Here is a 12,438-nt window from a genome sequence, read left to right on the forward strand (position 1 = left end):
TTGTGACCAGACCTTGTGATAATGTGTGTTGATACTTTAAAATTTTTTAAAATGTGGTAAATACATATAAAATTTGCTGTCTTAACCATTTAAAACTGTATAGTTCAGTGATATTAAGTACATCCACATATTTGTGCAACCGTCACTACCATCTGTCTCTAAAACTCTTTTCATCTCATACAACTGAAACTCTGTACCCATTAAATGATAACACCCACCCCCTCTTCCCCTACCATGTGGCAACAACCATTCTGTTTTCTGTCTTTAAATTTGACTAGTCTAAGTACCTCATAAGTGGAATCATACACTGTTTGTCTTTTTGTGACTGGGTTACTTCACTTAGCATAATGTCTTCAAGGTTCATTCATGTTGTTGCATGTATCAGAATTTCCTTACTTTTTATGACTGAATAATACTCCATTATATGTATATACATTTTGTTTGTCCATTCACCTGTCCTTGGACACTTGAGTTGCTTCCACCTTTTGGCTATTGTGAATACTTCTGTGAACATAGGTATATAAACATCCCTTCAAGGCTGTGCTTTTAAATCTTTTGCATATATACCAGAAATAGAATTGCTCAACTACCTGACAATTCTATTTTCCATTTTTTGGAGAACTGTCGTTCTGTGTTCCATACTGGCTGCACTGTTTTACATGTGTACCAGCAACACACAAGGGGTTCCAGTTTCTCCACATCCTAACCAAACATTTGTTATTTTCTGTATTTTCTTTCTTTTTTTCTTTAGTAGCCATCCTAATGGGTGTGAGTTAGTATATCATTGTAGTTTTGATTTGCATTTTTCTGCAGTGATTAGCAATGTTGAATATCTTTTCATGTGCTTACTGGCTATTTGCGTACCTTCTTTGGAGAAATGTCTATTCAAATTCTTTACCCATTTTTCAATCAGGTCTTTTTTTGTTGTTGAATTGTAGGATTTCTGTATATTAACTTGTTTTCAGATATATGATTTACAAATATTTTCTCCAATTTTGTGAGTTTTTCCCTCATTGTGTCCTTTGATGCCTAGTAGTTTTTAGTTTTGATATAGTCCAGTGTATCTTTCTTTCTTTTGTTTCTTGTATTCTTGGTGTCATATCCAAAAATCATTGCTAAATCCAGTATCATAAAACTTTCTCCCTATATTATCTCCTAAGATTTTTATACTCTTAGCGCTTAGGATTTGGTTTTTTATACATTTTGAGTTAATTTTTGTATATGGTGGAAGGTAAGGGTCCAGCTTCCTTCTTTTGCATGTGGATATCCAGTTTTTCTAATACCATTTGTTTTAAAAGACTGTCCTTTCCCCATTGAGTAGTTTTGGTACCCTTGTCAAAAATAATTTGGTCATACATACGAGGGTTTACTTCTGGAGTCTTTTTTCTCTTCCATTTGTTTATACGTCTATCTTTATGCCAGTATCACATTGTTTTGATTTCTGTAGACTTGTAATAAGTTTTGAAATCAGGATGTTTGAGATCTCCAACTTTGTTCTTCTTTTCCAAGATTATTTTGGCTTTTCAGAGTCCCTTGAGATTCCATGTGAACTTTAGGATGGAGTTTTCTATAGCTGCAAAACATGTCATTGGGATTTGATAGGGATTGTATTGAATCTGTAAATTACTTTGTGAAGTATTGACATCTTAACAATATTAAGTATTCCAGTTCATGAACATGGAATCTCTTTCCATTTATTTATGTCTTCTTTAATTTCATTAAGCAACATTTTGTAGTTTTCAGTGTACAAGTCTTTCACTTCCTTGGTTAATTTTATTTCAAAGTATTTTATTCTTTTGATTCTATTATAAATGGAATTTTCTTTTTATAAAATGATTGAAGTATAATTAATTTTCAATGTGTTAATTTCTGCTGTACAGCGAAGTGATTCAGTTACAGATATATATATATATATATATATATCTACATTCTTTTTCATAGTCTTTAGCATTATGGTTTATCACAGGATATTGACTGTAGTTCCCTGTGCTATACAGTAGGACCTTGTTGTTTATCCATTCTATATATAATAGTTTGCATCTGCTAATCCCAAACTCCCAATCTAAATGGAATTGTTTTCCTAATTTCCTTTTCAGATTTATTGTTAATGTATAGAAAGAACTAGTTTTTATGTATTTATTATTTATACTGTAATTTCGGTGAATTTGCTTATCACTTCTAACAGACTTATGAAATCCTTAGGGCTCGCTGCATAGATTATGCTATCTATAAACAGAGATAATCTTTTTTTTTTTCTAATTTGGATTCTTTTTTGTTGTTGTTGTCGTCTAATTACTCTGGATAGAATTTCCAGTACTATGTTGAATAGATGTGGTGTAAGCAGGCATCTTTGTCCTATTCCTGATCGTAAAGGAAAAGCTTGCAGTCTTTCACCAATGAGTATGATATTAGATGTGAGCTTCTCATGTATGGCCTCTATTATATTGAAGTAGTTTTCTCCTATTCCTAGTATGTTGAGTATTTTTATCATGAAAGGGTGTTGAAGTTTATCAGATGGTTTTTCTGCATCAGTTCAAATGATCTTGTTTTCTCTTCATTTTGTTAGTGTGGGGGTATTATATTGATTGATTTTTGTTTGTTGAATCAACCTTGCATTTCAGGAATAAATCTCACTTGGTTATGGTGTATAATCCTTTTGATGTGCTATTGAATTCTGTTTGCTAGTATTTTGTTGTGGATATTTACATTAGGAATATTAGTCTGTACTTTTCTTGTATTGTTTTTATCTGTCTTTAGTATCAGGATAATGTTAGACTCACAGTATGAGTTTGGAAGTGTTCTCTCTTCTTCAGTTTTTTGGAAGAATTTCAGGAGGATTGTTGTTAATTCTTTAAATGTTTGGTAAAATTCACCAGTGAAACCATGCGGTCCTGGGCTTGTCTTTGTTGCAAGGTTTTTGACGAGTAATTCTGTCTCCTTTCCAGTTATAGGTCCGTTTAGTTTTTCTATTTTTTCATGATTCCGTTTTCATAGGTTGTGTGCTTCTAGGACTTTGTCCATTTCATATAGGTTATCTAGATTTTGGTGTATAATTATTTATGGCATTCTCTTTATAATGCTTTTTATTTCTGTAAAATCAGTTAAAATGTCCCCTTGTTGATTTCTGATTTCATTTATTTATCTCTCTTATTTTTCTTTCTCTTATTCAGTCTAGCTAAAGTTTTGTCAGTTTTGTTGACCTTGGTTTCATTGCTTTTTTTTCCTATGGTTCTATTCTGTATTTTTTTTTCTAATTTTCATTTTATATTGGAGTATAGTTGATTAACAATGTTGTGTTAGTTTCAGGTGTACAGAAAAGTGATTCAGTTATACATATACTGTATTTTTTTAACATCTTTATTGGAATACAGTTGCTTTACAATGGTGTGTTAGTTTCTGATTTATAACAAAGTGAATCAGTTATACATATACAAATGTCCCCATATCTATTCCCTCTTGCATCTCCCTCCCTATCCCACCCCTCTAGGCGGTCACAAACCACCTAGCTGATCTCCCTGTGCTATGCGGCTACTTCCCACTAGCTATCTATTTTACGTTTGATAGTGTATATATGTCCATGCCACTCTTACTTTGTCACAGCTTACCCTTCCCCCTCCCCATATCCTCAAGTCCATGTTCTAGTAGGTCTGTGTCTTTATTCCTGTCTTACCCCTAGGTTCTTCATGACCTTTTTTTTTTTTTTTCTTAGATTCCATATATATGTGTTAGCATACGGTACTTGTTTTTCTCATTCTGACTTACTTCACTCTGTATGACAGACTCTAGGTCTATCCACCTCATTACAAATAGCTCAATTTCGTTTCTTTTTATGGCTGAGTAATATTCCATTGTGTATATTTGCCACATCTTCTTTATCCATTCATCCGATGATGGACACTTAGGTTGCTTCCATCTCCTGGCTATTGTAAATAGAGCTGCAATGAACATTTTGGTACATGACTCTTTTTGAATTATGGTTTTCTCAGGGTATATGCCCAGTAGTGGGATTGCTGGGTCATATGGTAGTTCTATTTGTAGTTTTTTAAGGAACCTCCATACTGTTCTCCATAGTGGCTGTCCCAGTTCACATTCCCACCAGCAGTGCAAGAGGGTTCCCTTTTCTCCACACCCTCTCCAGCATTTATTGTTTCTAGATTTTTTGATGATGGCCATTCTGACTGGTGTGAGATGATATCTCATTGTAGTTTTGATTTGCATTTCTCTAATGATTAATGATGTTGAGCATTCTTTCATGTGTTTGTTGTCAGTCTGTATATCTTCTTTGGAGAAGTGTCTATGTAGGTCTTCTGCCCATTTTTGGATTGGGTTGTTTCTTTTTTTGTTATTGAGCTGTATGAGCTGCTTATAAATTTTGGAGATTAATCCATTGTCAGTTGCTTTATTTGCAAATATTTTCTCCCATACTGAGGGTTGTCTTTTGGTCTTGTTTATGGTTTCCTTTGCTGTGCAAAAGCTTTGAAGTTTCATTAGGTCCCGTTTGTTTATTTTTGTTTTTATTTCCATTTCTCTAGGAGGTGGGTCAAAAAGGATCTTGCTGTGATTTATGTCATAGAGTGTCCTGCCTATGATTTTCCTCTAAGAGTTTGATAGTGTCTGGCCTTACATTTAGGTCTTTAATCCATTTTGAGTTTATTTTTGTGTATGGTGTTAGGGAGTGTTCTGATTTCATACTTTAACATGTAGCTGTCCAGTTTTCCCAGCACCACTTATTGAGGAGGCTGTCTTTTCTCCACTGTATATTCTTGCCTCCCTTATCAAAGATAAGGTGAACATATGTGCATGGGTTTATCTCTGGGCTTTCTATCCTGTTCCATTAATCTATATTTCTGTTTTTGTGCCAGTACATTACTGCCTTCATTACTGTAGCTTTCTAGTATAGTCTGAAGTCAGGGAGCCTGATTCCTCCAGCTCCGTTTTTCGTTCTCAAGATTGCTTTGGCTATTCAGAGTCTTTTGTGTTTCCATACAAATTGTGAAATTTTTTGTTCTGGTTCTGTGAAAAATGCCAGTGGTAGTTTGATAGGGATTGCATTGAATCTGTAGATTGCTTTGGGTAGTAGAGTCATTTTCACAATGTTGATTCTTCCAATCCAAGAACATGGTATATCTCTCCATCTGTTTGTATCATCTTTAATTTCTCTCATCAGTGTCTTATAATTTTCTGCATACAGGTCTTTTGTCTCCTTAGGTAGGTTTATTCCTAGATATTTTATTCTTTTTGTTGCAATGGTAAATGGGAGTGTTTTCTTAATTTCACTTTCATATTTTTCATCACTAGTGTATAAGAATGCCAGAGATTTCTGTGCATTAATTTTGTATCCTGCTACTTTACCAAATTCATTGATTAGCTCTAGTAGTTTTCTGGTAGCATCTTTAGGATTCTCTATGTGTGGTATCATGTCATCTGCAAACAGTGACAGCTTTACTTCTTTTCTGATTTGGATTCCTTTTATTTATTTTTCTTCTCTGATTGCTGTGGCTAAAACTTGCAAAACTATGTTGAATAAGAGTGGTGAGAGTGGGCAACCTTGTCTTGTTCCTGGTCTTAGTGGGAATGGTTTCAGTTTTTCACCATTGAGGACGATGTTGGCTGTGGATTTGTCATATATGGCTTTTATTATGTTGAGAAAAGTTTCCTCTATGCCTACTTTCTGCAGGGTTTTTATCATAAATGGGTGTCGAATTTTGTCGAAAGCTTTCTCTGCGTCTATTGAGATGATCATATGGTTTTTCTCCTTCAGTTTGTTAATATGATGTATCACGTTGATTGATTTGCGTGTATTGAAGAATCCTTGCATTCCTGGAATAAACCCCACTTGATCATGGTGTATGATCCTTTTAATATGTTGTTGGATTCTGTTTGCTAGTATTTTGTTGAGGATTTTTGCATCTATGTTCATCAGTGATATTGGCCTGTAGTTTTCTTTCTTTGTGACATCTTTGTCTGGTTTTGGTATCAGGGTGATGGTGGCCTCGTAGAATGAGTTTGGGAGTGTTCCTCCCTCTGCTATATTTTGGAAGAGTTTGAGAAGGATAGGTGTTAGGTCTTCTCTAAGTGTTTGATAGAATTCGCCTGTGAAGCCATCTGGTCCTGGGCTTTTGTTCGTTGGAAGATTTTTAATCACAGTTTCAGTTTCACTGCTTGTGATTGATCTGTTCATATTTTCTATTTCTTCCTGGTTCAGTCTCGGCAGGTTGTGCATTTCTAAGAATTTGTCCATTTCTTCCAGGTTATCCATTTTATTGGCATAGAGTTGCTTGTAGTAATCTCTCATGATCCTTTGTATTTCTGCAGCGTCAATTGTTACTTCTCCTTTTTCATTTCTAATTCAATTGATTTTTTTTTTTTTTTTGCGGTACGCGGGCCTCTCACCACTGTGGCCTCTTCCGTGGTGGAGTACAGGCTCTGGACGTGCAGGCCCAGCGACCATGGCTCACAGGCCCAGCTGCTCCGTGGCATGTGGTATCCTCCTGGACCGGGGAATGAACCTGCGTCCCCTGCATGGGCAGGCAGACTCTCAACCACTGCGCCACCAGGGAAGCCCCTAATTCTATTGATTTGAGTCTTCTCCCTTTTTTTCTTGATGAGTCTGGCTAATGGTTTATCAATTTTGTTTGTCTTCTCAAAGAACCAGCTTTTAGTTTTATTGATCTTTGCTATCGTTTCCTTCGTTTCTTTTTCATTTATTTCTGATCTGATCTTTCTGATTTCTTTCCTTCTGCTCACTTTGGGTTTTTTTGGTTCTTCTTTCTCTAATTGCTTTAGGTGCAAGGTTAGGTTGTTTATTTGAGATGTTTCCTGTTTCTTAAGGTAGGATTGTATTGCTATAAACTTCCCCCTTAGAAGTGCTTTTGCTGCATCCCATAGGTTTTGGATCGTCGTGTGTTCATTGTCATTTGTCTCTAGGTATTTTTTGATTTCCTCTTTGATTTCTTTAGTGATCTCTTGGTTATTTAGTAATGTATTGTTTAGCCTCCATGTGTTTGTGTTTTTTACCTTTTTTTCCCTGTAATTCATTTCTAATTTTGTAGTGTTGTGGTCAGAAAATATGCTTGATATGATTTCAGTTTTCTTAAATTTACTGAGGCTTGATGTGTGACCCAAGATGTGATCTATCCTGGAGAATGTTCCATGTGCACTTGAGAAGAAAGTGTAATCTGCTGTTTTTGGATGGAATGTCCTATAAATATCAATTAAATCTATCTGGTCTATTGTGTCATTTAAAGCTTGTGTTTCTTTATTAATTTTCTGTTTGGATGATTTGTCCATTGGTGTAAGTGAGGTGTTAAAGTCCCCCACTATTATTGTGTTTTCTGTCGATTTCCTTTTTTATAGCTGTTAGCAGTTGCCTCATGTATTTAGCTGCTCCTATGTTGGGTGCATATATATTTATTATTGTTATATCTTCTTCTTGGATTGATCCCTTGATCATTATGTAGTGTCCTTTGTTGTCTCTTGTAACATTCTTTAATTTAAAGTCTATTTTATCTGATATGAGTATTGCTACTCCAGCTTTCTTGTGATTTCCATTTGAATGGAATATCTCTTTCCATCCCCTCACTTTCAGTCTGTATGTGTCTCTTGGTCTTAAGTGGGTCTCTTGTAGACAGCATATATATGGGTCTTGTTTTTGTATCCATTCAGCAAGCCTGTGTCTTTTGGTTGGAGCATTTAATCCATTCACTTTTAAGGTCATTATGGATATGTATGTTCCTGTTACCATTTTCTTAATTGTTTTGGGTTAGTTTTTGTAGGTCCTTTTCTTCTCTTGTGTTTCCCACTTAGAGAAGTTCCTTTAGCATTTGTTGTGGAGCTGGTTTGGTGGTGCTGAGTTCTCTTAGCTTTTGCTTGTCTGTAAAGCTTTTGATTTCTCCATCCAATCTGAATGAGATCCTTGCCAGGTAGAGTAATCTTGGTAGTAGGTTCTTCCCTTTCATCACTTTAAGTATATCATGCCACTCCCTTCTGGCTTGTAGAGTTTCTGCTGAGAAATCAAATGTTAACCTTATGGGAGTTCCCTTGTATGTAATTTGTCATTTTTCCCTTGCTGCTTTCAGTAATTTTTCTTTTTCTTTAATTTTTGCCAATTTGATTACTATGTGTCTTGGCGTGTTTCTCCTTGGGTTTATCCTGCCTGGGACTCTCTGTGCTCCTTGAACTTGGGTGGCTATTTCCTTTCCCATGTTAGGGAAGTTTTCAACTATAATCTCTTCAAATATTTTCTCGGGTCCTTTCTCTCTCTCTTCTCCTCCTGGGACCCCTATAATGCGAATATTGTTGCATTTAATGTTGTCCCAGAGCTCTCTTAGGCTGTCTTCATTTCTTTTCATTCCTTTTTCTTTATTCCACGGCAGTGAATTCCACCATATTCTGTCTTCTAGGTCACTTATCCATTCTTCCTGCCTCAGTTATTCTGCTACTGATTCCTTCTAGTGTAGTTTTCATTTCAGTTATTGTATTGTTCATCTCTGTCCTTTAATTCTTTTAGGTCTTTGTTAAACGTTTCTTACATCTTCTCGATCTTTGCCTCCATTCTTTTTCTGAGGTTCTGGATCATCTTCACTATCATTATTCTGAATTCTTTTTGTGGAAGGTTGCCTATCTCCACTTCATTGAGCTGTTTTTCTGGGGTTTTATCTTGTTCCTTCAACTGGTACATAGCCCTCTGCCTTTTCATCTTGTCTATCTTTCTGTGAATGTGGGTGTTTTCCACAGGCTGCAGGACTGTAGTTCTTGCTTCTGCTGTCTATCCTCTGGTGTATGACGCTGTCTAAGAGGCTTGTGTAAGTTTCCTGTTGGGAGGGACTGGTGTTTGGTAGAGCTGTCTGTTGCTCTGGTGGGCAGAGCTCAGTAAAACTTTAATCCGCCTGACTGTTGAGGGTGGGGCTGGGTTCCCTCCCTGTTGGTTGTTTGGCCTGAGGCAACCCAACACTGGAGCTTACCTGGACTCTTTGGTGGGGCTAATGACAGACTCTGAGATGGCTCACTCCAAGGAGTACTTCCCAGAGCTTCTGCTGCCAGTGTCCTTGTCTCCACGGTGAGCCACAGCCACCCCTCGCCTCTGCAGGAGACGTCCAACACTAGCAGGTAGGTCTGGTTCAGTCTCCCCTGGGGTCACTGCTCCATCCCCTGGGTCCCGATGCGCACGCTACTTTGTGTGTGCCCTCCAAGAGTGGAGTCTCTGTTTCCCCCAGTCCTGTTGAAGTCCTGCAATCAAATCCCACTAGGCTTCAAAGTCTGATTCTCTAGGAATTCCTCCTCCTGTTGCTGGACCCCCAGGTTGGGAAGCCTGACGTGGGGCTCAGAATCTTCACTCCAGTGGGTGGACTTCTGTAGTATAAGTGTTCTCCAGTCTGTGAGTCACCCACCCAGCAGTTATGGGATTTGATTTTACTGTGATTGCGTGCCTCCTACCTTCTCATTGTGGCTTCTCCTTTGTGTTTGGATGTGGAGTATCTTTTTTGGTGAGTTCCAGTGTCTTCCTGTCGATGATTGTCCAGCAGCTAGTTGTGATTCTGGCGTTCTCACAAGAGGGAGTGAGAGGGGCTTCCCTGGTGGCGCAGTGGTTGAGAGTTCGCCTGCCGGTGCAGGGGAGACGGGTTTGCGCCCCGATCCGGGGGGATCCCACATGCCGCGGAGCGGCTGTGCCCATGAGCCATGGCCACTGAGCCTGCGCGTCTGGAGCCTGTTCTCCACAACGGGAGAGGCTACAACAGTGAGAGGCCCTTGTACCGCCAACAAAACAAAACAAAAACAAAAAAGAGGGAATGAGAGCACGTCCTTCTACTCCGCCATCTTGGTTCCTCTCTCCTGGAATAAGCACGTATCGGTTTTTTGATCGGGTCCCTTATGTTCCTTAGTCTCTGTTTAGTTTTTTTTTTTTTTTTTGTGGCACGCGGGCCTCTCACTGTTGTGGCCTCTCCCGTTGCAGAGCACAGGCTCCGGATGCGCAGGCTCAGCGGCCATGGCTCATGGGCCCAGCCACTCCGCGCCATGTGGGATCCTCCCAGACCAGGGCATGAACCCGTATCCCCTGTATCAGCAGGCGGACTCTCAAACACTGCGCCACCAGGGAAGCCCTGTTTACTTTTTTATTATTATTTTTTTGATTTTCTTCTTGAACTTGATAAATTCAAAGGTTTTGTCCTCAAGGTCACCATTTTTTTTTCCTGCCTCTTTGAATCTGCTGTTGAACCTTTCAAGTAAATTTTTACAATTCAGTTATTATATTTTTCTACTCCAGAAATTGTTTGCTTGTTTTTACAATTTCTATTTCTTTGTTGATATTCTCATTTTCTTTATATATTGTTTTTCTAATTTCCTTTAGGTTTCCATGTTTTCCTGTAGTTTATTGAGCATATTCAAGACAGTTGTTTTAAAGTCTTTGTCAGGTAACTCCAAAGGCTATGTCTCTTTGAGGTCGGTTTCTAGAGATATATGGTGTTCCTTTGAATGTGCCATGTTTCCCTATTTATTTATATGCCTTGTAATCTTCTGTTGATAATTGAGCAGTTGAAAAAACAGCCATACCTTCCAGTATTTGAAAACTGGCTTCTTGCAGGGGAAGACCATCAGCCATCATTTTCTGTGCATACATCTTCCCCGGGCTTGTGTGTTTGGTTTCCCCCCAATTCTACTGTATATGTGTTTCCTTTTAAATGTTGTTATTGCTCAGTCTTACCCTGGCTTCTTCTCAAGGCCTTAAATGTTCTGTTGTGTTCTCCTGCCTGTAGTCTCTTGCCCCAGGTGCCTGCAGGTCTGAAGCCTTACTGCAGCTCGCATGTAGTTCAGCAGGTGCCACTCCTTTCAGGGACCCAATCTTATATCCAAACTATGTCACTCTTCCCATCATTGGTCTGAGTCAGGTGAGACAGAAACCAACCCCTCAGCCCCCAGACAAGCCAGAATGTTACAAACAAGTTCAGCCTTTTTCTTTCTGTTCTGAAGGAGGAACTGGGAATTGTGTGTCTTCCTCCAGATTGTGCCATGCCAGGTAGGGGTTGGGGCAAGGACAGGCAAAAACACCACTACATTTCCTGTTCTTTTGAATGTGGTTATGTAGAGCTCAGGAAGACAGTTTTTGAAAGATTGAAGGTTCCTGGAAGCAGTGCGGATGGAAATTATTTTAGGTTCACAGTAAACCACATTAATGTGGAAATTTGGGAGAATGAAAACAAACTGTCGCTCAGCCATCAGGAATAGAAAGTTTTGAGGAAAAACTTAAGGATAGGGAAACAAAGTGAATGTTTAATATTTTAATAGCAATAAGTAAAGGAAGATCCCTTTCAGCTCTAGTATTAATCTAGGTCAGTGTTCTCAAAACTTTTAGATTCAGGGCTTCTTTGTACTCTTAAATAAAAATATTTGGGGTTCTCAATATTTTATCTTATATATGTTAATATTTACTGTATTAGAAATTAAAACTGAGGAATTTAAAAATATTGTTTTAAAATAAATTTAAACCTATTTTTGTAAACCTGATAATACATTTTTTTGAAAAAATATTTTCTGAAACAAAAAAAATTGATGAGAAGAATTGTATTATTCAAAGCTTTGCAAATCTTTTAATATCTGGCTTAATAGAAGTTAGCTGGAATCTTATATCTGCTTCTGCACTCGACCTGTTACAGTGTTATTTCAGTTGAAGTATATGAGGAAAATACAGTCTTACCCAGGGATGTAACTGGGAAAGGGAGGCATATTTTATACAGCCTCTTCAGAAAGTTGTGGTTATTCTTTGATACTATACCAAACTGAAAAAGTGGTAGTTTCTTAAACGTTAGTTGCAGTATGGAATCTGAATCCATATTAGTGAACTTTTGGTACTCTGTTACATTAAAATCTATTGGTCTGTCTTGCACTTGAATTAATTATATACTCTGTGTATCATCGTGCGTGGGTCATTTGGAAAATACTGCTTGACTGAGTTATGTGGATCTTTCACGTACTGTTTTATTATAGAGTATAAAAAAATCACATTCTTATCTGGAAAGTCTACGTGTTGGGAATATGCCAAGCTCATGGTGATAGTTACACATTTTCTAAAAGTTGAATTTTCATTTGAAAGCTTGAATTTTATCATTGGTGACAAATACTTTCAATTTTCCTCGATAAGTTCACTTTGTTCATTTTCAATAAAATGCCGTGTACCAAGGTCTGCATAAGCATAGTTTGTCTCTTATTTATTCTTTCAAGTAAAATGGTGTTACATGGAGAAAGCACCTAGTTCAGCTTGTTACTTAAACAGTCTTATAAATGCTTTTTCTTGATATAACCTGCTAACCCCAATATACTGCAGAAGTGTTTCAGTTGTTTTCTCTCATTTGGTCACACAGTATATTAAAAAGACATGTTCTAAAGCTTCCTTACTTCGTGATGTCATTTTTATGACATCTCTATATGATCAGATTACAGAGA

The 12,438-nt window shown here is 37.5% G+C and overlaps 1 protein-coding gene across 17 annotated transcripts in view; it reads left to right on the forward strand.

Moving 5' to 3' along the window:
* Positions 1 to 12,438, forward strand: part of EIF4G3 (eukaryotic translation initiation factor 4 gamma 3) — a 367,975-nt gene that overhangs the window by 162,637 nt on the left and 192,900 nt on the right. For 3 of the 17 annotated variants that reach the window (XM_033841809.2, XM_033841836.2, XM_033841844.2), the window contains exon 1: positions 8,992 to 9,108. The exons of the other annotated variants lie outside the window; for them this stretch is intronic. The gene's annotated coding sequence lies outside the window, so the exon portion shown is untranslated. Of the gene's footprint in view, positions 1 to 8,991; positions 9,109 to 12,438 lie in introns of those variants that run through there. 17 annotated transcript variants of the gene reach the window in all.

This window comes from Tursiops truncatus, chromosome 1, assembly GCF_011762595.2.
Source record: "Tursiops truncatus isolate mTurTru1 chromosome 1, mTurTru1.mat.Y, whole genome shotgun sequence".
Lineage (NCBI taxonomy): Eukaryota > Metazoa > Chordata > Mammalia > Artiodactyla > Delphinidae > Tursiops > Tursiops truncatus.